General features: G+C 36.2%; 1 long non-coding RNA gene across 1 annotated transcript; it reads right to left on the reverse strand.

Annotated features, from left to right (window-relative positions):
• Nucleotides 1-17,604: 17,604 nt before the first annotated feature.
• Nucleotides 17,605-18,982, reverse strand: LOC135157777 (uncharacterized). Its single transcript, XR_010296750.1, has 3 exons — nucleotides 18,892-18,982; nucleotides 18,380-18,499; nucleotides 17,605-17,931 (listed from the first exon to the last, which is right to left on the reverse strand). It is a non-coding gene; the product is annotated as an uncharacterized LOC135157777 (long non-coding RNA).
• Between the last annotated feature and the right edge of the window lie 7,237 nt (nucleotides 18,983-26,219).

The raw sequence follows: 26,219 nt of genomic DNA on the forward strand, positions 1-26,219 counted from the left end.
GGAAGATATTCCTCCCCGCGCAGATCGAGCAATGAAACTCTGGAATTTCAAAGAGCGGACGTTTTATCAAATGCAGATATCTCTAATACCCCATCGGCTCTAATTCAATTGATTTTCTAAGATTATTGAACTTCATTACAAGGAAAATAGTGCGCAAAAAGTTGAAACTTCTGTGATTTATTGAAATTATATAAAAAAGGATGATTAATTTCTTTGGCTTATCCTGAAGCGCTTCATTTTGAATTATAAAGACACTTAAAGGAGAATGAAACCCTTGAAACCAGCTGAATCCATATCAAAGAGAAAAATCAAAGAAACATATTGTTGAAAGTTTGAGGAAGATTGAATGAATAATAAGAAAGTTATGAGCATTTGAATATTGAGATCACTAATGCCATGTAGATCCTCCCATTGGCAATGCGACCAAGATCTGTGATGTCACACACGTACAACTCCCTCATTACTTTAGTACTTATTTCACTTATATTCTCACTTTTATAGAGTCTATCACAAGGTGAGGTGTTCTCTTTATGAGAGGGACAAGTGCAGAGGTTTCACAACATTATATCATTGATGAATCGTTTGTCATATGATTAGAATGAGCAAAAAGAGATGTTTTGGGGTATATTTTCAGTGTCCAAAAGGGGAGAGTTGTTCATCTGTGACATCATAGATCTTGGTCGCATTGCCAATAGGAGGATCTCCATAGCATTAGTGATCTCGACATTCAAATGCTCATAACTCTTCTATTGCTAGTCCTATTTTACTCAAACTTTTGTTGATCGTATTCTTTGATTTTTCTGCTTTCACAAAAGCTAACTTGCTCCAAGAGTTTCATTCTCCTTTAAATGTCATTCCAAATTTCAAACTGAGGGCGCAAAACAGGACAGGAGATGAATGTGCAGGGAAATGACATGAAGTTTAATAGAATTTGATAAAAAAAATATTGTACTTTTTTATTTAATACAATACGAATTTTATACCTTCCTCTTTTTAAATTAGGAACATGTTTGCCCCAAAATTATGGTTGTTTAATAATGAGCTGAAAAGCGGGAGAAGTTGCCTATATAGAGGTGACGGCAGAAATTGATATAAAGATTTTACCCGCCCGGAGCCGACCCGACCAGAAGTTGCGCGATCAATAAAAAAAAAGATAACTTCATATACTTCGGCCTATCCTTACTCTAATTCCATGCCCTAATGTATACATTTGAACTTTAACTCGCAAGAAACACATATAGCTGAGGTGGAAAAACAATGGAGAACTTAAGTATTGTCATTTGACCGCGCGCAGCGCGGAAGAAAAATTCATATATAAATTTAGAGCAAGAGTGAAAGGAGTTTCTCTTTTGAGAAAAAAATAAAGAATAAAAAAAACACAACGCTACCTTTCTTCCCTTTCCTCCCTTCCCTTTTCCTTTTCTCCTCTCTTTTTTCCCTTCTTTTTTTCTTTTTGGGGACGTTTTTTTTGGGGGGCCACCGCCCCCACCGCCCCCCCCCCTGGCTACGCGCCTGGTATCTGAATATACATGCGCGCGTGTGTTTCAGATTTCGACCTAGAATCAGAATTAGTACTTTTTTGTCATGAAAATCTATAAATCGCGAGCCTAAAATATTTGATATACCAATCTGCAAAGGGGTTAATGTAAGCTCTGTATTTCAAGTTATTTGTATGAAAATTGTTAGGTGGATATGGATCACAGTTAAAAAGAGCTGATAATTATGTTTCATTATTATTACTTTGAGTTTGACATAGAGCCGGGACATTCTAAGAACATTATGTCATCATATAAAAATGATGATTATCTTCCTTTTTCTCTTCCTAAGCGCGAGATGAAACTTGTCGATATTCCATTCTAAAAAGGGGACGATTTGATTATTGAATTATTATCTTATTTATAAATCTAATAAGCCTAAAGAGAGCGCAAAATTTGTTAATATTATGGCCTGAAAACGGAACATTTAAAACACTTTTCTATTTAAGATACATGAGTTGATACATTTTCAACAATCAATGCGAGCGCAAATCGCGTGCCGAAATTATTAAATAACTGTCATGAAATGGAGATTTTAAGTAGTTTGTTTATAATTAAAATTGAGATAATACATAATTCACCGATCAAAATGCGAGCGTGCAGCGCTAGCTGATACGTTTTGACAATCTTGCCTAAATAGGGATATTTTGATAACTTTATGGAATACAAGAAAAAAATAGGTACCTGACAAATCATTTTTGCGAGTGCCCAGCGCGTGCAGAAAATTTTAATATTATTCAGACCTTAAAAGATAAATTTTCACAAAGCACTTTTAAGTATTGATATATAAATCGAACAAAACAATGAAAGTTCGATTTCCGAGCTGAAATATGTTTTGAATATTGACTTCAAAATTTGATATTTTAAGCTCCATATTGAGCAAGATATGTAATTCACTGAAAGGGCAAATAGAGCGCGAAGCGCGAGCGAAAGTTGTATAATAAAAGTGATATGAAATATTTTTTTAAGTATTTTCCAAGTCTTTCATCATCTTAATTTATTCACTCGTCTTCCTTCTCTTATAATTTTCCTTTTTTTTCCTCTCTTTTCCCTTTTTTTATTTCCACCTTTTTCTTCTTTTAAGTTTGCTCCGCCAATGGGGAGGGGGGGATGGGTTGGACCCCTCGGGCCCCTCTTGGATCCGCCTATGTCTTTTCTGAGAGTGGTGGCGGGTAAACTGCCGCAGACGTCCATTTTTCTTCTCCTTCGTCTTCATTCGTAGCTTCTTGTTGTTGCTTGTTTGTTTGTTTGATTTTGTGTTTGTTTGTTTTGTTTTGTTTGCTATCACCAAAGTACAGGGGCGGATCCAGCCTTCGCTAATAGGGGGGAGGGGGCGGAATTTGTTTCAGCCATATTTTCCCGATCGGCCGCTCAAAGTAGTTGTCTTTATTTCTGCAGTTCATCTTTAGTTCTGTAGTTGTCTATTATGTATGCAGTCATTCTTAATTCTGTAGTTGTCTAACTAACATCATCCAAAATAACACACCCCAAAACCAACATATAAACAAGGAGGATGCCACACAATAATTCGTCAGACAAGACGATCGAATTTGCCCAGCAAGGTCAGTATCTGCCTTTTCTGAGGGCCACCGGTCACTAAAAATAGGCCAATCTGTGAAGTCAACGAACTTTCTGACGTGACATCACAATGTGATCTGCGCAGAAATAAAACTTTCATCCAATCGTTGCGCCGTAACCAAGGGAATGGTCACGGCGAACCTGTTTGTTTACTCTGAATAATGCGAATGTTTCATTCTCATTGAAATGACCATCGCAAACGGGATTGTTCCTTTATTCACGAGACTTACTTCATATTATCACACGTCTTTATTAGGAAACTGAGATTCGTTTGCCGTTTCAGAAAGAAGGGAAACAGAATTTTTGAGGTAAATAATAAACACATAACTATGACGATTTTTTTTTCTCATTAATTTCGGAAGAGGAGGTGATTTTTTTGTTCCAAGGTTAATAGCAACAATTTCTTTACAACCCTCATAATACTATTGTGCATTGATTGTTTTATTGATAAATTCAACATCCATCGCTCTTCACTTCAAAATTATAATAAAACTTAAAAGAAAAGCTCTCCAATACTACTGAACTGCAGCTTTGACCGCTACGATTTTGTATTTAACCTACTACACCCTCCACTTTATTATCTCATGCTATTTCTACCGCTAATCACATGACTGATGCCGCTGCAAAAATAATGCTTTATAATTTATGTACTACTACTACTACTACTACTACTACTACTACTACTACTACTAATACTTATACTACTACTACTACCACCACCACTACTGCTACTACTCCTCCTGCTACTTCGTCTTCTACTACTACCACTAGTATTTATAATCATAACACCGATACTCGAAAAAAGTAATCCTGTAGAGATGAAAAAAGAGAAAGAGAGAAATGATCCAAGAAATGAACCTTAAAATCCTTTATAAAAAGTCTAGTGCCCCCGTATTAGAGTGATCGCAAAACCATTTTCATCCTCAGTACATGAAGTGTATAAACTGTTATCAATTGGAGGCGCTTTAAGTAAAGGAAGAACATTAATAATTATGAAAGAAATTCCCTTGCAACGTGTAATATCGCGTACAAAATGCTTTTTGGGTAATTCACAGAATTTCGCTGGCAATGACCACGGGTTTAATTTATCCTTATTTAAAATCTTTCTTTCAGACACAAAGAGGCTACAATTCATAATCGAGATTTGTCTTGAAAAGTAGCCGAGCTAATACTCTTTTATCAAAGAAATTTTCTAAATTGAAAATAAATCAAGAAATCAAGGGGGGATAAGAAATAATTATTACACATCGGTATATAGCTATGGCGCTTGAATCATGAATGGTTTTGATGGTAGAGGTCGCTAGACTGTTCAATGGTCCAGGAAGGAAGGAAGGCAAAATATATTCATTCGACCCAACCCAAACAAAATCCCAAGATTTTTACTTTGATAATTATTGTTGATACACGAAAGTGTATGCATAATTATGATTCGCCATCTAACCCTGATCACTGATCAGGGTCTTTCGTCCGAATATGGAAGAAATGTCACTTAGCTTTTGAAACTATATTATATGACTGGCGGAGGGATAAGAGCGATTTCAACTTTCCAGTTGATGAATGGCATTCCCTTATGTTCAAGCAGGATCACAACAGATCCTCTCTTGATTTAAACGTCGTTTTTTTTTTTATTCGAAGTGATGCGGTCGTTCGACATAAGCTTTTTTGGTCAAATCATAAAAATTCAGATATATTTCCCATCAGCTGGTAGTAAATATTAGTCCCTGTAATTTCATCCTTATTTTAAAGATTTTTAACGCGTTATTTTAACAAACATGTTCGTGGGGAAAATTCGGAATGTTTACTCTCCTGGTGCAAGTTCAGATATCTTATAACTTACCAGACGTAATAATAATTGCTCAACATTATTTTTGTATGAGAGGGGTAATGTACGATTCAATGTAGTCCAAATACAGACAGACAAATTGACAATCTCTTTTTTTAATAATCACTGGAACTTTCTCAGTTTCACAATTTTACAAGTTTTGTATTTCACGGGAACTTTCTCAGTCGCCCAAGAAACCTAATTAATATCACTTTCGCTGCGATCATTATTGCGAGTTATAATGGAATGGTCCTAGCAGCGAAGAAGAAGGTTTAAAAACATTATTGAGGCCATTTCAAGTATTGGCGTTTTGAGAATTTCATTTCAAAGGGAAAGAGACGGGAGTTCGAGTTTCTAGAGTAAAAACACTTGATTATTAATCTGTACACGACGAAATGACTATTCAGGCATGCGTAAACCATCGTCAGTGTCGTGGCTTTCGCTTTAGGCCGACAAAACATTATAGATGGTTATTATTTTAGAGCGCTAGAAAATCATGATCAAATTTACGACTTTTAGAACAACACCGAACTGGGAGATCCAGGAGATCGTTTCATCAACATTTGCCATCTAAAAAAACAAAAACATTACTTTACTTTTTCGTTGATTGTGAGAACCATTGGGTTTCACTGTAATCGTTCTTACTTTTAAAATATAGATTTGGCTGATAAAGCGTCCAACGTACAGGTCCTTTTGTGAAAAATTCCAGAGAATATTATTAAGATAGGGAGGCCAAGAAAACTTTTGCTTAAGTTTTTCCTTTTAGTTTTTCCTTTTAACAATAAAATTAAAGTATCTCGTCGACAAAATTATCAAACCATATACTCTCCACCCCCTGCAACATTTGCAAAACATTGTTACATTTTCACGAAGGGAGCTAACTTTCTTTCACCTAAAAAGGCATATAGATTGGACGTTCATTCAAAGTGACCGAGAGCGCTGACACTTTTTTCATTAAGTATTTAGATTTTTGAATATCAATAGGTACCACGGCCATTAAATGTGATGTCTTTCCATTATACCCCCCCCCCCCTCTCCATCCCAAATCAATCTTCAGCATCCTAAATAACACACCCCAAAACCAAGATATAAAACAAAGAGGATGCCACACAATGATTCGTCAGACAAGACGATCGAATTTGCCTAGCACGGTCAGTATCCGCCTTTTCTGAGGGCCACCGGTCACTAAAAATAGGCCAATCTGTGAAGTCAACGAACTTTCTGACGTGACATCACAATGTGATCTGCGCAGAAATAAAACTTTCATCCAATCGTTGCGCCGTAACCAAGGGAATGGTCACGGCGCACCTGTTTGTGTACTCTGCATAATGCGAATATTTCATTCTCATTGAAATGACCTTCGCAAACGGGTTTGGGCCTTTATTCACGGGACTTCATATTATCACACGTCTTTATTAGGAAACTGAGATACGTTTGCCGTTTCAGAAAGAAGGAAAACAGAATGTTTATGAGGTAAATAATAAACACATAACTATGACGATTTTTTTTGTTCATTAATTTCGGAAGAGGGGTTTTCTTTTGTTTCAAGGTCAATAGCAATCATTTCTTTACGACCGTCAAAATACTAGTGTGCATTGACTGTTTTATTTATAAATTCAACCTCCATCGCCTCCACTTCAAAATGATGATAAAACTTAAAAGAAAAGCTCTCCAATACTACTGAACTGCAGCTTTGACCGCTACGATTTTATTTTTTACCTACTACACCCTCCACTTTATTATCTCATGCTACTTCTACCGCTAATCACATGCATGACTGATGCCGCTGCAAAAATAATGCTTTAAAATTCATGTACTACTACTACTACTACCACCACCACCACTACTGCTACTACTCCTCCTGCTACTTCGTTTTCTACTACTACCACTAGTATTTATAATCATAACACCGATACTCGAAAAAAGTAATCCTGTAGAGATGAAAAAAGAGAAAGAGAAAAATGATCCAAGTAATGAACCTTAAAATCCTTTATAAAAAGTCTAGTGCCCCCGTATTAGAGTGATCGCAAAACCATTTTCATCCTCAGTACATGAAGTGTATAAACTGTTATCAATCGGAGGCGCTTTAAGTAAAGGAAGAACATTAATAATTATGGAATTCCCTTGCAACGTGTAATATCGCATACAAAATGCTTTTTTAGTCATTCACAGAATTTTGCTGGAAATGCACCACGGGTTTAATTTATCCTTATTTGAAATGAAGTGAATCTTTCTATTAGACACAAAGAGGTCACAATTCATAATCGAGATTTGTCTTGAAAAAGTAGCCAAGCTAATACTCTTTTATCAAAGAAAATTTCTAAATTGCAAATAAAACAAGAAATCATCGGAGGGGGGGGGGGTGGAGATAAGAAAATGATTATTACACATCAGTACATAGCTAGGGCGCTTGAATCATGAATGGTTTTGATGGTAGAGGTCTCTAGACTGTTCAATGGTCCAGGAAGGAAGGAAGGCAAAAGATATTCATTCGACCCAACCCAAACAAAATCCCAAGATTTTTACTTTGATAATTATTGTTGATACACGAAAGTGTATGCATAATTATGATTCGCCATCTAACCCTGATCACTTATCAGGGTCTTTCGTCCGAATATGGAAGAAATGTCACTTAGCTTTTGAAACTATATTATATGACTGGCGGAGGGATAAGAGCAATTTCACCTTTCCAGTTGATGAATGGCATTTCCTTATGTTCAAGCAGGATCACAACAGATCCTCTCTTGATTTAAACGTCGTTTTTTTTATATTCGAAGTGATGCAGTCGTTCGACATAAACTTTTTTGGTCAAATCATAAAAATTCAGATATATTTCCCATCAGCTGGTAGTAAATATTAGTCCCTGTAACTTCATCCTTATTTTAAAGATTTTTAACGCGATATTTTAACAAACATGTTCGTGGGGAAAATTCGGAATGTTTACTCTCCTGGTGCAAGTTCAGATATCTTATAACTTACCAGACGTAATAATAATTGCTCAACATTATTTTTGTATGAGAGGGGTAATGTACGATTCAATGTAGTCCAAATACAGACAGACAAATTGACAATCTCTTTTTTTAATAATCACTGGAACTTTCTCAGTTTCACAATTTTACAAGTTTTGTATTTCACGGGAACTTTCTCAGTCGCCCAAGAAACCTAATTAATATCACTTTCGCTGCGATCATTATTGCGAGTTATAATGGAATGGTCCTAGCAGCGAAGAAGAAGGTTTAAAAACATTATTGAGGCCATTTCAAGTATTGGCGTTTTGAGAATTTCATTTCAAAGGGAAAGAGACGGGAGTTCGAGTTTCTAGAGTAAAAACACTTGATTATTAATCTGTACACGACGAAATGACTATTCAGGCATGCGTAAACCATCGTCAGTGTCGTGGCTTTCGCTTTAGGCCGACAAAACATTATAGATGGTTATTATTTTAGAGCGCTAGAAAATCATGATCAAATTTACGACTTTTAGAACAACACCGAACTGGGAGATCCAGGAGATCGTTTCATCAACATTTGCCATCTAAAAAAACAAAAACATTACTTTACTTTTTCGTTGATTGTGAGAACCATTGGGTTTCACTGTAATCGTTCTTACTTTTAAAATATAGATTTGGCTGATAAAGCGTCCAACGTACAGGTCCTTTTGTGAAAAATTCCAGAGAATATTATTAAGATGGGGAGGCCAAGAAAACTTTTGCTTAAGTTTTTCCTTTTAGTTTTTCCTTTTAACAATAAAATTAAAGTATCTCGTCGACAAAATTATCAAACCATATACTCTCCACCCCCTGCAACATTTGCAAAACATTGTTACATTTTCACGAAGGGAGCTAACTTTCTTTCACCTAAAAAGGCATATAGATTGGACGTTCATTCAAAGTGACCGAGAGCGCTGACACTTTTTTCATTAAGTATTTAGATTTTTGAATATCAATAGATACCACGGCCATTAAATGTGATGTCTTTCCATTATACCCCCCCCCCCCTCTCCATCCCAAATCAATCTTCAGCATCCTAAATAACACACCCCAAAACCAAGATATAAAACAAAGAGGATGCCACACAATGATTCGTCAGACAAGACGATCGAATTTGCCTAGCACGGTCAGTATCCGCCTTTTCTGAGGGCCACCGGTCACTAAAAATAGGCCAATCTGTGAAGTCAACGAACTTTCTGACGTGACATCACAATGTGATCTGCGCAGAAATAAAACTTTCATCCAATCGTTGCGCCGTAACCAAGGGAATGGTCACGGCGCACCTGTTTGTGTACTCTGCATAATGCGAATATTTCATTCTCATTGAAATGACCTTCGCAAACGGGTTTGGGCCTTTATTCACGGGACTTCATATTATCACACGTCTTTATTAGGAAACTGAGATACGTTTGCCGTTTCAGAAAGAAGGAAAACAGAATGTTTATGAGGTAAATAATAAACACATAACTATGACGATTTTTTTTGTTCATTAATTTCGGAAGAGGGGTTTTCTTTTGTTTCAAGGTCAATAGCAATCATTTCTTTACGACCGTCAAAATACTAGTGTGCATTGACTGTTTTATTTATAAATTCAACCTCCATCGCCTCCACTTCAAAATGATGATAAAACTAAAAAGAAAAGCTCTCCAATACTACTGAACTGCAGCTTTGACCGCTACGATTTTATTTTTTTACCTACTACACCCTCCACTTTATTATCTCATGCTACTTCTACCGCTAATCACATGCATGACTGATGCCGCTGCAAAAATAATGCTTTAAAATTCATGTACTACTACTACTACTACCACCACCACCACTACTGCTACTACTCCTCCTGCTACTTCGTCTTCTACTACTACCACTAGTATTTATAATCATAACACCGATACTCGAAAAAAGTAATCCTGTAGAGATGAAAAAAGAGAAAGAGAAAAATGATCCAAGTAATGAACCTTAAAATCCTTTATAAAAAGTCTAGTGCCCCCGTATTAGAGTGATCGCAAAACCATTTTCATCCTCAGTACATGAAGTGTATAAACTGTTATCAATTGGAGGCGCTTTAAGTAAAGGAAGAACATTAATAATTATGGAATTCCCTTGCAACGTGTAATATCGCATACAAAATGCTTTTTTAGTCATTCACAGAATTTTGCTGGAAATGCACCACGGGTTTAATTTATCCTTATTTGAAATGAAGTGAATCTTTCTATTAGACACAAAGAGGTCACAATTCATAATCGAGATTTGTCTTGAAAAAGTAGCCAAGCTAATACTCTTTTATCAAAGAAAATTTCTAAATTGCAAATAAAACAAGAAATCATCGGAGGGGGGGGGGTGGAGATAAGAAAATGATTATTACACATCAGTACATAGCTAGGGCGCTTGAATCATGAATGGTTTTGATGGTAGAGGTCTCTAGACTGTTCAATGGTCCAGGAAGGAAGGAAGGCAAAAGATATTCATTCGACCCAACCCAAACAAAATCCCAAGATTTTTACTTTGATAATTATTGTTGATACACGAAAGTGTATGCATAATTATGATTCGCCATCTAACCCTGATCACTTATCAGGGTCTTTCGTCCGAATATGGAAGAAATGTCACTTAGCTTTTGAAACTATATTATATGACTGGCGGAGGGATAAGAGCAATTTCACCTTTCCAGTTGATGAATGGCATTTCCTTATGTTCAAGCAGGATCACAACAGATCCTCTCTTGATTTAAACGTCGTTTTTTTTATATTCGAAGTGATGCAGTCGTTCGACATAAACTTTTTTGGTCAAATCATAAAAATTCAGATATATTTCCCATCAGCTGGTAGTAAATATTAGTCCCTGTAACTTCATCCTTATTTTAAAGATTTTTAACGCGATATTTTAACAAACATGTTCGTGGGGAAAATTCGGAATGTTTACTCTCCTGGTGCAAGTTCAGATATCTTATAACTTACCAGACGTAATAATAATTGCTCAACATTATTTTTGTATGAGAGGGGTAATGTACGATTCAATGTAGTCCAAATACAGACAGACAAATTGACAATCTCTTTTTTTAATAATCACTGGAACTTTCTCAGTTTCACAATTTTACAAGTTTTGTATTTCACGGGAACTTTCTCAGTCGCCCAAGAAACCTAATTAATATCACTTTCGCTGCGATCATTATTGCGAGTTATAATGGAATGGTCCTAGCAGCGAAGAAGAAGGTTTAAAAACATTATTGAGGCCATTTCAAGTATTGGCGTTTTGAGAATTTCATTTCAAAGGGAAAGAGACGGGAGTTCGAGTTTCTAGAGTAAAAACACTTGATTATTAATCTGTACACGACGAAATGACTATTCAGGCATGCGTAAACCATCGTCAGTGTCGTGGCTTTCGCTTTAGGCCGACAAAACATTATAGATGGTTATTATTTTAGAGCGCTAGAAAATCATGATCAAATTTACGACTTTTAGAACAACACCGAACTGGGAGATCCAGGAGATCGTTTCATCAACATTTGCCATCTAAAAAAACAAAAACATTACTTTACTTTTTCGTTGATTGTGAGAACCATTGGGTTTCACTGTAATCGTTCTTACTTTTAAAATATAGATTTGGCTGATAAAGCGTCCAACGTACAGGTCCTTTTGTGAAAAATTCCAGAGAATATTATTAAGATGGGGAGGCCAAGAAAACTTTTGCTTAAGTTTTTCCTTTTAGTTTTTCCTTTTAACAATAAAATTAAAGTATCTCGTCGACAAAATTATCAAACCATATACTCTCCACCCCCTGCAACATTTGCAAAACATTGTTACATTTTCACGAAGGGAGCTAACTTTCTTTCACCTAAAAAGGCATATAGATTGGACGTTCATTCAAAGTGACCGAGAGCGCTGACACTTTTTTCATTAAGTATTTAGATTTTTGAATATCAATAGATACCACGGCCATTAAATGTGATGTCTTTCCATTATACCCCCCCCCCCCTCTCCATCCCAAATCAATCTTCAGCATCCTAAATAACACACCCCAAAACCAAGATATAAAACAAAGAGGATGCCACACAATGATTCGTCAGACAAGACGATCGAATTTGCCTAGCACGGTCAGTATCCGCCTTTTCTGAGGGCCACCGGTCACTAAAAATAGGCCAATCTGTGAAGTCAACGAACTTTCTGACGTGACATCACAATGTGATCTGCGCAGAAATAAAACTTTCATCCAATCGTTGCGCCGTAACCAAGGGAATGGTCACGGCGCACCTGTTTGTGTACTCTGCATAATGCGAATATTTCATTCTCATTGAAATGACCTTCGCAAACGGGTTTGGGCCTTTATTCACGGGACTTCATATTATCACACGTCTTTATTAGGAAACTGAGATACGTTTGCCGTTTCAGAAAGAAGGAAAACAGAATGTTTATGAGGTAAATAATAAACACATAACTATGACGATTTTTTTTGTTCATTAATTTGGGAAGAGGGGTTTTCTTTTGTTTCAAGGTCAATAGCAATCATTTCTTTACGACCGTCAAAATACTAGTGTGCATTGACTGTTTTATTTATAAATTCAACCTCCATCGCCTCCACTTCAAAATGATGATAAAACTAAAAAGAAAAGCTCTCCAATACTACTGAACTGCAGCTTTGACCGCTACGATTTTATTTTTTTACCTACTACACCCTCCACTTTATTATCTCATGCTACTTCTACCGCTAATCACATGCATGACTGATGCCGCTGCAAAAATAATGCTTTAAAATTCATGTACTACTACTACTACTACCACCACCACCACTACTGCTACTACTCCTCCTGCTACTTCGTCTTCTACTACTACCACTAGTATTTATAATCATAACACCGATACTCGAAAAAAGTAATCCTGTAGAGATGAAAAAAGAGAAAGAGAAAAATGATCCAAGTAATGAACCTTAAAATCCTTTATAAAAAGTCTAGTGCCCCCGTATTAGAGTGATCGCAAAACCATTTTCATCCTCAGTACATGAAGTGTATAAACTGTTATCAATTGGAGGCGCTTTAAGTAAAGGAAGAACATTAATAATTATGGAATTCCCTTGCAACGTGTAATATCGCATACAAAATGCTTTTTTAGTCATTCACAGAATTTTGCTGGAAATGCACCACGGGTTTAATTTATCCTTATTTGAAATGAAGTGAATCTTTCTATTAGACACAAAGAGGTCACAATTCATAATCGAGATTTGTCTTGAAAAAGTAGCCAAGCTAATACTCTTTTATCAAAGAAAATTTCTAAATTGCAAATAAAACAAGAAATCATCGGAGGGGGGGGGGGGGGGGTGGAGATAAGAAAATGATTATTACACATCAGTACATAGCTAGGGCGCTTGAATCATGAATGGTTTTGATGGTAGAGGTCTCTAGACTGTTCAATGGTCCAGGAAGGAAGGAAGGCAAAAGATATTCATTCGACCCAACCCAAACAAAATCCCAAGATTTTTACTTTGATAATTATTGTTGATACACGAAAGTGTATGCATAATTATGATTCGCCATCTAACCCTGATCACTTATCAGGGTCTTTCGTCCGAATATGGAAGAAATGTCACTTAGCTTTTGAAACTATATTATATGACTGGCGGAGGGATAAGAGCAATTTCACCTTTCCAGTTGATGAATGGCATTTCCTTATGTTCAAGCAGGATCACAACAGATCCTCTCTTGATTTAAACGTCGTTTTTTTATATTCGAAGTGATGCAGTCGTTCGACATAAACTTTTTTGGTCAAATCATAAAAATTCAGATATATTTCCCATCAGCTGGTAGTAAATATTAGTCCCTGTAACTTCATCCTTATTTTAAAGATTTTTAACGCGATATTTTAACAAACATGTTCGTGGGGAAAATTCGGAATGTTTACTCTCCTGGTGCAAGTTCAGATATCTTATAACTTACCAGACGTAATAATAATTGCTCAACATTATTTTTGTATGAGAGGGGTAATGTACGATTCAATGTAGTCCAAATACAGACAGACAAATTGACAATCTCTTTTTTAATAATCACTGGAACTTTCTCAGTTTCACAATTTTACAAGTTTTGTATTTCACGGGAACTTTCTCAGTCGCCCAAGAAACCTAATTAATATCACTTTCGCTGCGATCATTATTGCGAGTTATAATGGAATGGTCCTAGCAGCGAAGAAGAAGGTTTAAAAACATTATTGAGGCCATTTCAAGTATTGGCGTTTTTAGAATTTTATTTCAAAGGGAAAGAGACGGGAGTTCGAGTTTCTAGATTAAAAACACTTGATTATTAATCTGTACACGACGAAATGACTATTCAGGCATGCGTAAACCACCGTCAGTGTCGTGGCTTTCGCTTTAGGCCGACAAAACATTATAGATGGTTATTATTTTAGAGCGCTAGAAAATCATGATCAAATTTACGACTTTTAGAACAACACCGAACTGGGAGATCCAGGAGATCGTTTCATCAACATTTGCCATCTAGAAAAACAAAAACATTAGTTTACTTTTTCGTTGATTGTGAGAACCATTGGATTTCACTGTAATCGTTTTTACTTTTAAAATATAGAATTTTGCTGATAAAGCGTCCAACGTACAGGTCCTTTCATGAAAAATTCCAGAGAATTTTTATTAAAAAGTTGGGAGGCCAAGAAAACTTTTGCTTAAGTTTTTATTTTAGTTTTTCCTTTTAACAATAAAATTAAAGTATCTCGTCGACAAAATTATGAAACCATCACTCACCCCCCCCCCTGCAACATCTGCAAAACATTGTTACATTTTCACAAAGGGAACTAACTTTCTTTCACCTTTAAAGGCATATAGATAGGACGATCATTCAAAGTGACCGAGAGCGCTGACACTTTTTTCATTAAGTCAAGCCCCCGAAGCTACCGCCATTTTGTTTAATCCATTAGAAGCTAAAATAAGCCCTCATTAATATTAATTTCGTACGATGCTCCCTCGTCAACTGTGGTTTTGTACGTGTATTAGACAATGCGCACATCAGCGCAATGACAAAGGTCAACTTGGCAAGTTCATTAATGTATTCATTTTGTTACGCGCTCGTGACGCGAAGGATTCAGCGAATCAAGCAAGCGCAAATCTGAGACGATACGTTGCGCTCTATAAAGTAACGATCTCACAAGCGATATCACTTAAAAACAAAACATTGTTTGTATTGCGTCTTATAGGCCTTTGCTAATTCCAAAAGGGAAGAGTAGATCAAGTCGTGATTAGGTAAAGAGGTCTCTAGTGCTTTTGCCATCCCTAAATTGTCACATGTTAAGATATACAGCAATCTTAGTTTTTAACAAATGTAAAGAATCTCGACTCTAAATTATAGCCGGCAGAGGCCGCGGAAAGATCAAAGGGGGCTGTTGTACTGACCCCAATTTTTTTTTTTTTTTTTGGGGGGGGGTGGGGGTGGGAGCAAAACATGGTAATTTTCACTGGTTGAGACTATGGTTACTGAAAAAAAAGAGTACATTTCTTGTTAGAAACAAATTTCGAGAAGCAAAAAAAAAATCTTCATGGATCCCCGTGCGTTCTTTCTTCATCTGGCGTCCGTTTCATAATGAATTACAGCTATTTAAACATCGCTATAATTGTGATTACCGTGGTAACCTTGATTATGATTGGTTGGTTATACCATCGTAGTTACCATACTTGTAACTCATGATGAAACGGGCCCCAATTTATCATGTTTAATACGTTTCCTGTCCCCTTTATTCTCCAGCATTTCTTACTCTGTTTTTTTTTTTTCCATTTAATCATTTTCCCACTCAAAATTCTTTTGTGCCGCCTTTCTCCTACATATGTAGAGCTCATTTTCAAAAGGGGTTGGGTCCATTTTTCATCAAACTTGATTTTTATGTCTTAATGTATAGATTTTTAGTAGCTATATAAGATGATACCATAGACAAGTTGAAATTCGTATTAAAAAGTGAACTAATATGGCAAAGAAAAATCACCTTTTTTCAAAAGGGGTTAGGTCCATTTCAGTTTAGTTGCAAAAGGGGTTAGGTCCACACATACTTTTTTTGGAAAATAATATCTTAAAAAATATGAAGACAAGTAGATTTCTTTTATACCCAATTTTATGTTCTCATGGTAGGGTATCATGAAAATTCAGTTTCGCATAAGAATATTGCAATATGGGAGAATTTAAAAAAAAAATTATTTTCTTGGAGTGGACCTAACCCCTTTTGCAACTAAACTTCTGAAGAACTCATTTGTCAAAAGGGGTAAGGTCCATTTTTCATATATTTTATTGTTTTCTGTCTCTAAACCTCTAAATTTTCAGTCACTCTGATGATACCAAAGAAAATTTGAAATTCAAATGAAAACGTGAATGGAAGTGGCAAAAAAAAAATCACTTTTTTAATCAAAAGAGACTGGATTCACTTCAATTTACTTGCAAAAGGGGTTAGGTACACAATGATATTTTTTTAAGTATATAGAAAAAAATTGAAGACGGGTAGATTTCTTTTATACCCAATTTTATGTTCACTGTTCACATGATAGAGTAGTACATCATGACAATTTAGTTTCTCATAAGAATATTGCAATAAGTGAGAATAAAACATGTTTTTTCTCGGAATGGTCCAAAGTGGCCCTAACCCCTTTTGCAACTAAACTCTTCATATATTTCCTTTTTCTTTTCCCACTTCTTACCTGTCTCCTGGTTTCCATAAATCTCGTCTTATTTCTCTTCCACCCCTTTCGTTCCTACTGCACACATACTAGCTCTCTTACCACCCCCCTCTAAATTATCTCTTCATATGTGCCCCTCCATTTCTTTCTCATCTCTTTTCAACCAACTTCTCATCACTCTTTCCCTCTCTCGATCTTCATCTCATTTTGAATTTTGCAAATTCCAAATCCCTTTCATTTTAGCTCTGTAAAATACTATATGAACATAAATGAAAGACATAAAGGAATTCTCTGGTTAGTAGTGAATTTTATTATTAGCCATTAAAAAATATCACATTATCAGAGGATTAAGCTTTACCTTTTTCTTAAGCGTATGTTAATACTTTGAACCAAAAGATTTTTTTTTTGTATGCTGGGGCAGCGATCCTGGGGAGGGGGGGGGCACAGTTCCCCCTACTTCTTGAAGCACTGAAAAGTGCCTTTTTATGCAAGAAAAATGCCCCCTCACGAACGTGTACTGTGTCCCTTTCACCTGACGAGAACCCGTTTTAGGTGTTACCAAGTGCTCTTCCTTGTATGCAATTTTCTTTACCCCAAAAATGCCCCCCCCCCCGGAACGTATTCTGTGCCCTTTCATCTGAGGGCCCGTTTCATGTGTTAAAGAGTGCCCCCTCGCCTTTTTGTAAGTGCCTTTTCTCGAATCACTGCCCCCTTTTACCCAAGAAAAGTGCTCCTAAAGAACTTGTTCTGTGCCCCTTTCACCTGAGAAGGACCCGTTTTATGGTCACCATGACGATTGCCCTTTGAAACAAGAAAACAATATTCTCATTTCGATAATATACTTATGAAGGAAATCCTTTGTGCATTAAGTTTAATAATTCATGAGTGGGGGTATATAATCAGTTTCGTACAGATGGAGGGGGGGGGGGGGGGCTTGAAGGACTCTTGACCCCCCCCCCAAAAAAAAAGAAAAAAAAGAGATAAGGAAAGAAAAGGGTGAAATATATCATTCTGAATATTTTAGATTTTCTTTTTAAAAATGTCAAAATTATGCTCGCTCGCAACTTCTTAAAAATTTCACATAATACAGCATTTTCCCTATGCCCCACTTTCAACTTCACTCCGCCGCTCCTATTTGTATGTTTATAGCTTCTCCTTTTGCAACCAGTTTTAATGAAAATCAACAAGAAATTTCATACGTCATGAATTTGGGGTTGTGATAATAATTTTGTTTGTTTTTTTGAAAAATTGGACTTGGAAAAAAAAAACTTTTCCATCTTCATCAAGTGGTTCCTAACTCAGACTCTTCAATGTTGAAATGTTGGATTTCTTGAATGAAAACATCTGTTACACCAGTCCTGCAGATTGAAAAAAAAAAGAGAAAGAAAATCAATGAATTTAAATCAAAATTGTCGTGATTTATAAAACAAATGTTTTAAGAAAAGTGAGACTATACATATATATGTTTCTTCAACACATAACAGGAAATCTTACTTCTACTAATTATAAACTTGTACTTCTATAAAGCATATCACTTAAACCTGTTCTATGCAGTTTACATACCACTCTCCATTTATAACTACATGTACTCTATGAAAAAATGTCAGAGATTTCTCATAAATATGAATATATGAATCAACATATGTAAATTATATAAATAGTCAGAATTAAAGTTGATATGTTTTGTTGCACAGAATATTTTGATCTAAAAACAAAATTGAAATGGGGTTTTCAAAGGCAGGTCTATTTGTTGCCAAAAAAATGTGAACAACCTCCATTATTAAAAATATTCACTAATTAACTCACTCATATAACTGCTGTAGGTTGTATTTCTCTTTGTGGTCTAGTCGCTGTTCTATTAGGCCTACTTCACCAATTATTTATCATCATCAATCACCTCCATGGAAATTGTAAAACTGCATCATCCTATTGGACAAAATGTAAAATAACAAGATTTTTTAAAAATCGTAAATCTACAAATATGAAATATGAATATCACACTAAAGAATTAACAAAATGAATTTTGTAAAATATGAAAAATAAATATTGCTTTATTTATAAACAAATAGGAAACAAAAAGGCCATTTAATTACTAGTAGATCAAAGACATGACCTTATTTTATAAATTTGCCCAAGGTACATAACTTTTGGCATTGGTTCTATTTTAGACTCGAGAGCCTGTATACTTAAGAAGTGTATATTCATTACAGATCCTACCTCTTTGTGGCTCGGATTATTTTTATTTAATGTAAACAGGGTTAACATTCACTGCATGTAATGTATCTGTAATTTTGTATGGGTTAGTTTAAGTTTTATACCTGGATGAGAATCTGCAAATGATGCATGCACTTATGATCATCATCTTGAACCATATAGGTAGACCTCTACTGTTTTTCTTGTTCTTCAAACTCAACCTGTTTGTGAAAGAAAAGAGAGAACAATACTAAGAAGTGATCTTTTTCATGGCCGTATGTATAGGGGGAGGGGTTTGGGTAAGAGCTGAAATGTAAAAACCTTCATCAAAAAGAGAATTGCATGACATCCTTCAATTTTACTTTAGAAAATGCACAAAACGGCCCTAGGTAATATTGGTCGCTTTTGGCCCTCGCTTTCTGAATTTTAGGTTTCTCTAAATTTTTTCACATGTCTGCCCCCCCCCCCAAAAAAAAAAAATCTGGATCTGTTTATTTCCGAATCTTATTTCATTTGATTTTAACATAATTTCATAATCTCATGCACTAGGTCTAGATCTATTTGTAAGAAAGTATAGATCTAGTCCAACGAGACTCAGTGCTGCGCAACAGCATTCATGTATCAAAATTAGGTCTAGAATAGATCTAGACTAACGATGGACTCTCGATCTATCTAGACCTAGAAAGTAAAGCTTCGGTTCTAAACCGAGATCTACTATCTAGATCCTATATCGGTTTAGAAATTTTTGATGTCTGACTCTGACTTTTATTCCTGGCTAAGACTTCATTGCCATTATTGACCGAGAGTAGATCCAGATCTGGTCCTTGGTCCACTGACAGCTTCATACTCGTACATGTAAATGGAGTCGTTTAGGCCCAGACCTAGATCTAGGCCTAAATTACAGACCTAGATCATAAGCCCTGTGGGTAAGTGTCAAGGTTTGGGAAAGTATAAGTTAGACTACCTCGGGCGATGTTCGGCAGGCTCCACTCCACTTCACTACCGCTCCACTCCGCTCCATCTATGATCTAGTGTAGCGGTAGTGAAGTGGAGTGGAGCCTGCACGAACATAGACAGAGGTAAAGTTAGACTAGATTTGAATTAGGTAGGCCTAGCTCTTGATAGCATCGATGAATAAATAAAAAAGTAAAGTAGCCTAGTAGTAGTACTAGTAGTAGATCTAAGTACAAAGTAAGTAGGGCCTAGGATTAAGAAGATCTAGGTCCTAGATCTATTGATAATAAGACAAACATGCAGAGCAGCATGTTATTTCTAAGACCGAGTCTAACTAGGCCTATATTTATAAATAACAATAAGAGTTAAAATGGGTGGGGGCTAAAAGCAGAAGCCTGAAGTTATGCAAAATAAATTTGATATCTGAAAAAAAGTGAGGACTGAGGATTGACACAATGACAGGCGTATCTTCATCCACACTCCGCTTCACAGTTTATTCCTGACTGAGTCTCGATCTACTGAAGATAGATGCAGATCTCCCTCTAGATCTAACGTTACAGTGTACAAAAAGAAGCCTCATTCTTCTTGTTTTAATCAATCGTGGGCTCGTCCTTGTTGGAGGTGAACCAAACCCGGCCCGATTATCTCTCGATTCCCAGCCGGCTAGGAGTAGGAGCCCGTACAAAATACATGTGGTTAACACAGCGGCATAACCACAACACTCCAAGCAACATACAGGCTGCACTGGGCGACGATGACAATCTAACTTCAATTTCAAAGACCAAAATCTGCTTTCCTTTAACAGAAGAATCATAGCAAACCCTCTAATTTGTTAAAGAAATAACCTAAGATCACAAAATACAGTGTGAAATGTGTAAATAGTCCACTGAATTCATGTGGTTATATCAATTTATACGTACTCACCGGAGAGTTCGTAGGTCCATTTTGTGTGTGGAAAGAAAAGTTTCAGAATGAATAAATTAGATGACGTAAGAGGTCAAATGAATAATTAATTCTGTAACACGATACCGCTAGTATCGATGACAAAGAATCGGGGAAATCGCGTATTAATGACGCTCTTAGCCAATGAAAAGGCCGGATTATGAATATCTTCATGCTCATGAATGTCAATGAGGGCTTATTTTTGTCTTCAAATGATCGCGGTAGGCGGAGCCTAATCTCATTTGTTTTGTGCTGAACGCGCACGCAGCTTTCGGTCTAGTAATATATTATAAGGTCTTTGCATTAAGTATTTAGATTTTTGAATATCAATAGATACCATGGCAATTAAATGTGATGTCTTTCCATTATACCCCCCCCCCCCTCTCCATCCCAAATCAATCTTCAGCATCCAAAATAACACACCCCCAAACCAAGATATAAAACAAAGAGGATGCCACACAATGATTCGTCAGACAAGACGATCGAATTTGCCTAGCACGGTCAGTATCCGCCTTTTTTGAGGGCCACCGGTCACTAAAAATAGGCCAATCTGTGAAGTCAACGAACTTTCTGACGTGACATCACAATGTGATCTGCGCAGAAATAAAACTTTCATCCAATCGTTGCGCCGTAACCAAGGGAATGGTCACGGCGCACCTGTTTGTGTACTCTGCATAATGCGAATATTTCATTCTCATTGAAATGACCTTCGCAAACGGGTTTGGGCCTTTATTCACGGGACTTCATATTATCACACGTCTTTATTAGGAAACTGAGATACGTTTGCCGTTTCAGAAAGAAGGAAAACAGAATGTTTATGAGGTAAATAATAAACACATAGCTATGACGATTTTTTTTTGTTCATTAATTTCGGAAGAGGGGTTTTCTTTTGTTTCAAGGTCAATAGCAATCATTTCTTTACGACCGTCAAAATACTAGTGTGCATTGACTGTTTTATTTATAAATTCAACCTCCATCGCCTCCACTTCAAAATGATGATAAAACTAAAAAGAAAAGCTCTCCAATACTACTGAACTGCAGCTTTGACCGCTACGATTTTATTTTTTTACCTACTACACCCTCCACTTTATTATCTCATGCTACTTCTACCGCTAATCACATGCATGACTGATGCCGCTGCAAAAATAATGCTTTAAAATTCATGTAATACTACTACTACTACCACCACCACCACTACTGCTACTACTCCTCCTGCTACTTCGTCTTCTACTACTACCACTAGTATTTATAATCATAACACCGATACTCGAAAAAAGTAATCCTGTAGGGATGAAAAAAGAGAAAGAGAAAAATGATCCAAGTAATGAACCTTAAAATCCTTTATAAAAAGTCTAGTGCCCCCGTATTAGAGTGATCGCAAAACCATTTTCATCCTCAGTACATGAAGTGTATAAACTGTTATCAATTGGAGGCGCTTTAAGTAAAGGAAGAACATTAATAATTATGGAATTCCCTTGCAACGTGTAATATCGCATACAAAATGCTTTTTTAGTCATTCACAGAATTTTGCTGGAAATGCACCACGGGTTTAATTTATCCTTATTTGAAATGAAGTGAATCTTTCTATTAGACACAAAGAGGTCACAATTCATGATAATCGAGATTTGTCTTGAAAAAGTAGCCAAGCTAATACTCTTTTATCAAAGAAAATTTCTAAATTGCAAATAAAACAAGAAATCATCGGAGGGGGGGGGGGGGGTGGAGATAAGAAAATGATTATTACACATCAGTACATAGCTAGGGCGCTTGAATCATGAATGGTTTTGATGGTAGAGGTCTCTAGACTGTTCAATGGTCCAGGAAGGAAGGAAGGCAAAAGATATTCATTCGACCCAACCCAAACAAAATCCCAAGATTTTTACTTTGATAATTATTGTTGATACACGAAAGTGTATGCATAATTATGATTCGCCATCTAACCCTGATCACTTATCAGGGTCTTTCGTCCGAATATGGAAGAAATGTCACTTAGCTTTTGAAACTATATTATATGACTGGCGGAGGGATAAGAGCAATTTCACCTTTCCAGTTGATGAATGGCATTTCCTTATGTTCAAGCAGGATCACAACAGATCCTCTCTTGATTTAAACGTCGTTTTTTTATATTCGAAGTGATGCAGTCGTTCGACATAAACTTTTTTGGTCAAATCATAAAAATTCAGATATATTTCCCATCAGCTGGTAGTAAATATTAGTCCCTGTAACTTCATCCTTATTTTAAAGATTTTTAACGCGATATTTTAACAAACATGTTCGTGGGGAAAATTCGGAATGTTTACTCTCCTGGTGCAAGTTCAGATATCTTATAACTTACCAGACGTAATAATAATTGCTCAACATTATTTTTGTATGAGAGGGGTAATGTACGATTCAATGTAGTCCAAATACAGACAGACAAATTGACAATCTCTTTTTTTAATAATCACTGGAACTTTCTCAGTTTCACAATTTTACAAGTTTGAATATAACGGGAACTTTCTCAGTCGCCCAAGAAACCTAATTAATATCACTTTCGCTGCGATCATTATTGCGAGTTGTATTGGAATGGTCCTAGCAGCGAAGAAGAAGGTTTTAAAACATTATTGAGGCCATTTCAAGTATTGGCGTTTTTAGAATTTTATTTCAAAGGGAAAGAGACGGGAGTTCGAGTTTCTAGATTAAAAACACTTGATTATTAATCTGTACACGACGAAATGACTATTCAGGCATGCGTAAACCACCGTCAGTGTCGTGGCTTTCGCTTTAGGCCGACAAAACATTATAGATGGTTATTATTTTAGAGCGCTAGAAAATCATGATCAAATTTACGACTTTAGAACAACACCGAACTGGGAGATCCAGGAGATCGTTTCATCAACATTTGCCATCTAAAAAAAACAAAAACATTAGTTTACTTTTTCGTTGATTGTGAGAACCATTGGGTTTCACTGTAATCGTTTTTACTTTTACAATATAGACTTTTGCTGATAAAGCGTCCAACGTACAGGTCCTTTTATGAAAAATTCCAGAGAATTTTATTAAAATGGGGAGGCCAAGAAAACTTTTGCTTAAGTTTTTATTTTAGTTTTTCCTTTTAACAATAAAATTAAAGTATCTCGTCGACAAAATTATGAAACCATCACTCACCCCCCCCCTGCAACATCTGCAAAACATTGTTACATTTTCACAAAGGGAACTAACTTTCTTTCACCTATAAAGGCATATAGATTGGACGATCATTCAAAGTGACCGAGAGCGCTGACACTTTTTTCATTAAGTATTTAGATTTTTGAATATCAATAGATACCACGGCCATTAAATGTGATGTCTTTCCATTCCCCCCCCCCCCCTCTCCATCCCAAATCAATCTTCAGCATCCTAAATAACACACCCCAAAACCAAGATATAAAACAAGGAGGATGCCACACAATGATTCGTCAGACAAGACGATCGAATTTGCCTAGCACGGTCAGTATCCGCCTTTTCTGAGGGCCACCGGTCACTAAAAATAGGCCAATCTGTGAAGTCAACGAACTTTCTGACGTGACATCACAATGTGATCTGCGCAGAAATAAAACTTTCATCCAATCGTTGCGCCGTAACCAAGGGAATGGTCACGGCGCACCTGTTTGTGTACTCTGCATAATGCGAATATTTCATTCTCATTGAAATGACCTTCGCAAACGGGTTTGGGCCTTTATTCACGGGACTTCATATTATCACACGTCTTTATTAGGAAACTGAGATACGTTTGCCGTTTCAGAAAGAAGGAAAACAGAATGTTTATGAGGTAAATAATAAACACATAACTATGACGATTTTTTTTGTTCATTAATTTGGGAAGAGGGGTTTTCTTTTGTTTCAAGGTCAATAGCAATCATTTCTTTACGACCGTCAAAATACTAGTGTGCATTGACTGTTTTATTTATAAATTCAACCTCCATCGCCTCCACTTCAAAATGATGATAAAACTAAAAAGAAAAGCTCTCCAATACTACTGAACTGCAGCTTTGACCGCTACGATTTTATTTTTTTACCTACTACACCCTCCACTTTATTATCTCATGCTACTTCTACCGCTAATCACATGCATGACTGATGCCGCTGCAAAAATAATGCTTTAAAATTCATGTACTACTACTACTACTACCACCACCACCACTACTGCTACTACTCCTCCTGCTACTTCGTCTTCTACTACTACCACTAGTATTTATAATCATAACACCGATACTCGAAAAAAGTAATCCTGTAGAGATGAAAAAAGAGAAAGAGAAAAATGATCCAAGTAATGAACCTTAAAATCCTTTATAAAAAGTCTAGTGCCCCCGTATTAGAGTGATCGCAAAACCATTTTCATCCTCAGTACATGAAGTGTATAAACTGTTATCAATTGGAGGCGCTTTAAGTAAAGGAAGAACATTAATAATTATGGAATTCCCTTGCAACGTGTAATATCGCATACAAAATGCTTTTTTAGTCATTCACAGAATTTTGCTGGAAATGCACCACGGGTTTAATTTATCCTTATTTGAAATGAAGTGAATCTTTCTATTAGACACAAAGAGGTCACAATTCATAATCGAGATTTGTCTTGAAAAAGTAGCCAAGCTAATACTCTTTTATCAAAGAAAATTTCTAAATTGCAAATAAAACAAGAAATCATCGGAGGGGGGGGGGGGGGGTGGAGATAAGAAAATGATTATTACACATCAGTACATAGCTAGGGCGCTTGAATCATGAATGGTTTTGATGGTAGAGGTCTCTAGACTGTTCAATGGTCCAGGAAGGAAGGAAGGCAAAAGATATTCATTCGACCCAACCCAAACAAAATCCCAAGATTTTTACTTTGATAATTATTGTTGATACACGAAAGTGTATGCATAATTATGATTCGCCATCTAACCCTGATCACTTATCAGGGTCTTTCGTCCGAATATGGAAGAAATGTCACTTAGCTTTTGAAACTATATTATATGACTGGCGGAGGGATAAGAGCAATTTCACCTTTCCAGTTGATGAATGGCATTTCCTTATGTTCAAGCAGGATCACAACAGATCCTCTCTTGATTTAAACGTCGTTTTTTTTATATTCGAAGTGATGCAGTCGTTCGACATAAACTTTTTTGGTCAAATCATAAAAATTCAGATATATTTCCCATCAGCTGGTAGTAAATATTAGTCCCTGTAACTTCATCCTTATTTTAAAGATTTTTAACGCGATATTTTAACAAACATGTTCGTGGGGAAAATTCGGAATGTTTACTCTCCTGGTGCAAGTTCAGATATCTTATAACTTACCAGACGTAATAATAATTGCTCAACATTATTTTTGTATGAGAGGGGTAATGTACGATTCAATGTAGTCCAAATACAGACAGACAAATTGACAATCTCTTTTTTTAATAATCACTGGAACTTTCTCAGTTTCACAATTTTACAAGTTTGAATATAACGGGAACTTTCTCAGTCGCCCAAGAAACCTAATTAATATCACTTTCGCTGCGATCATTATTGCGAGTTGTATTGGAATGGTCCTAGCAGCGAAGAAGAAGGT

Source organism: Lytechinus pictus, unplaced genomic scaffold, assembly GCF_037042905.1.
Source record: "Lytechinus pictus isolate F3 Inbred unplaced genomic scaffold, Lp3.0 scaffold_20, whole genome shotgun sequence".
NCBI lineage: Eukaryota > Metazoa > Echinodermata > Echinoidea > Temnopleuroida > Toxopneustidae > Lytechinus > Lytechinus pictus.